This window comes from Camellia sinensis, chromosome 7 (assembly GCF_055761805.1).
Source record: "Camellia sinensis isolate YWXY chromosome 7, ASM5576180v1, whole genome shotgun sequence".
NCBI classification, from domain to species: Eukaryota; Viridiplantae; Streptophyta; class Magnoliopsida; order Ericales; family Theaceae; genus Camellia; species Camellia sinensis.
Window position 1 is genome coordinate 88,096,645 of NC_138967.1, and position 3,522 is coordinate 88,100,166.

Sequence of the window (3,522 nt, forward strand, 5' to 3'; positions counted from 1 at the left end):
AATTGGCCTACACCGACTAATGTGACAGAAGTTCGCAGTTTTATGGGTTTGGCTGGGTACTACAGGAGGTTTGTGAAGGACTTTTCGAAATTAGCTGTGCCTCTTACCCAATTGACACGTAAAGGACAACCATTCGAGTGGAATAGTGAAAGAGAATCAGCCTTTCATGAATTGAAAACAAGATTGACCACGGCACCAATTTTGACACTACCTTCAGGTATGGAAAATTTTGTGATTTTCAGTGATGCATCTTATAAAGGTTTGGGTTGTGTGTTAATGCAGAACGGAAAAGTTATTGCTTACGCCTCCAGGCAGTTGAGGCCACACGAGAAGAACTATCCAACACATGACTTAGAATTGGCCGCAGTTATTTTTGCCTTGAAAATTTGGCCGCATTATCTGTATGGAGCAAAATGTGAAGTCTACACGGATCATAAGAGCTTGAAATACTTCTTCACGCAGAAAGAGTTGAATATGCGTCAGAGAAGATGGCTAGAACTGATAAAAGACTACGATCTAGAGATTCAGTATCATCCCGGGAAAGCTAATACAGTGGCGGATGCCTTGAGCAGAAAATCAACAAGGAGTATGGCTTGTTTGCTTACTGAACAAAGGGAGATTTTGCAAGACTTTGAAAAGTCTGAAACTGAAGTGGTAGTATGTGAACAGGGCGGATTGATAGCCGCTATTACAGCCGAGCCGGCAATTGTTGATGAAATCAAGCAGAAACAGAAAAAGGATGAGTTCCTCAGAAAGGTAATGGATGAATTTGAGACAAGTCCAAAAGCAGAATTTAGTATTGAGAATGAAGTGTTGAAATTCCGGAACATAATTTGTGTCCCTAATATCCCGAAACTAAAGAAGAGGGTTTTGGATGAAGCCCACAGGTCCGTATTTGCTATGCATCCAGGTAACAATAAAATGTATCGGGATTTGAAACAAACCTATTGGTGGCCTAAAATGAAGAAAGAGATTGCAGAATATGTGTCCTAGTGCCTTCAGTGTCAGCAAGTTAAGGCTGAACATCAGAAACCAGGCGGTCTACTTCAATCTCTCCCTATTCCTGAATGGAAGTGGGAACATGTGACTATGGATTTCGTTGTTGGCCTACCTCGGACTTCCCGAGGTATGGATTCTGTTTGGGTTGTAGTTGATAGAATGACTAAATCTGCACATTTTTTGCCTGTCAAAACTACATTTACTGCTTACAGGTTCGCTACTATTTATGTTGATGAAATTGTCCGTTTACACAGAGTTCCGGTATCCATTGTGTCGGATAGAGATCCGAAATTTGTATCTAGATTGTGGAAGAGTTTGCAGGAAGCTATGGGAACAGAACTAAAGTTCAGCACTGCATTCCACCCACAGACAGATGGGCAGTCATAACGAACGATACAGACTTTGGAAGATATGCTTCACATGTCTGTTTTGGATTTTCAGGGGAGTTGGGAAGATTACTTGCTACTTGCAGAATTTGCTTATAATAATAGCTTCCACTCCAGCATCGGTATGGCACCATACGAGGCTTTGTATGGTAGGAGGTGTAGATCACCTATTTGTTGGACAGAGGTCGGAGACAGAGCTTTGCTTGGGCCTGAAATTGTACAAGACACCTCTGAAAAGATCAAAACTATTCGGCAAAGGCTCAAAACAGCTCAAGACTGACAAAAGAATTATGCAGACGTTTGGAGAAGACCTCATGAGTATGAGGTCGGCGACCATGTGTTCATCCGTGTTTCTCTGATGAAAGGCCAAGTCAGGTTTGGGAAAAAGGGCAAGTTTTCGCCCCGTTACATTGGGTCGTTTCAAATTTTGGAGAGGCTTGGTCCAGTTGCTTATAGAGTTGCTTTGCCACCGGGATTCGAGCAAATCCATAACATGTTTCATGTGTCGATGTTGAGGGGTTACCTCCGAGACCCGTTACATGTGATTGATTATCATCGGGTAGCTATTGATGAGAATATGGAATACGCTGAATGGCCGGAAAGAATTGTTGACCGACAAGTGAAAGAATTGAGAAACAAGTCCATCCCAATGGTGAAAGTAGAATGGAAGGAACACTATGGGACGGATGCTACGTGGGAAAAAGAGGAGGAAATGCGACTACGCTATCCACATTTGTTTCCCGACGAAGGTAAATTAAGTTTGGAGGACCAAACTTCCTAAAGGGAGGAAGACTGTGACACCCCTGTTCTGTATTATGCTAATTGGTCCCAAATGCCAATGTGGTTATATGTTTTGATATGATTTTGTGTGCCATTATGCGAATATATATGATTTTGAAGTTTTATCTGTTCATTGTAGGAATATCTGTTTGAATAACCTGCTTTGGAAATTAAATTGAGGGCCTTATCGGCCACAGAACCCGAAATTGATTACGCCATTGTGATTGGCATAATTTTTAGAGCCTACGGTGAAATTCAATTGAAAAATTGATTCGGACCAGATTAAGTTGATTAAATTGGTAAATTGGTGCCCAATTATTTACTATTATTATCATGAGTTAGTGGGAATTGTTGGGTAAGGTCACTACACTTCCCATTCTCTCATATGTATTCATTTTGGCTGATCAAACCTTGAGAAAATGAGGAGAGTCGGCTATAGAGAGGGAGAGAGGAGAGAATTGTGCAAATTGTAGCTTAAAGCTTGGGAACCTTGAAGATAATCCAAGAATTGTTATAGATTGTGTGAATCAAAGCTTCTAGGTGAGTAATTCTTGGATTATAGTTTGTAATTTTGTGTGTTCAAGCTAATTGGGTGATCAAAAGTAAGATTGAAATGAAATTGGGTTGGTTTTGTTGGATTAAAGCTTGATATATGCGTGCATGTAAGGAAATGTTTTGAAATAGCATGTATAAGCTTAAAATACATGATTCATGTAGAGTTTTGGTTGAAACTCATGTCTTGATCGCCATTTGTGTTGTCTAAGTAGAGAATGTGGCAATTCATCACATGCATGTACAATTTATGAAGATATGAACTTGAATGTATGAATTTGTTATGTTAGAATGAGTTTGATGGGAGATTGGGGCATGCATGTGAATTATTTGTGAATTGAGCTCCATTGGGTTGTGATTTGGGGTTTACATCATGTTAGTATAATTATATTTGAGATTTGAGTCATTGCATGCAAGATATGTTGGTTGGAAACTGAATTTGAGCTCAAGAACACATTCTGGGTTTTCCAGAATTTTGAGGCCCGCTCGAGCGGGAGAAACTATGCTCGAGCGTAAATTTCGTGCTCCCAGCACTTTTTGCAGAGTTGGCTGTTCACTCGAGCGGGATATTTCACGCTCGAGCGGGGAGCTTTTGTAGACGAGCCTTCCGCTCGAGCTCCCCATTTGCGCTCGAGCGTAATTTTGAGGTAACCAGTACTTTTGCAGGCCTCTTGGGTCCGCTCGAGCGGGGAAGTCCACGCTCGAGCGGGGACCCTGTTTTCTGAAATTTCGTTCATGCGTTCGGTGTTTCGTTTTCCGTTCTGTTTCACTTGTAAACACTCTTAGGCATGTGTTAAACATCGTA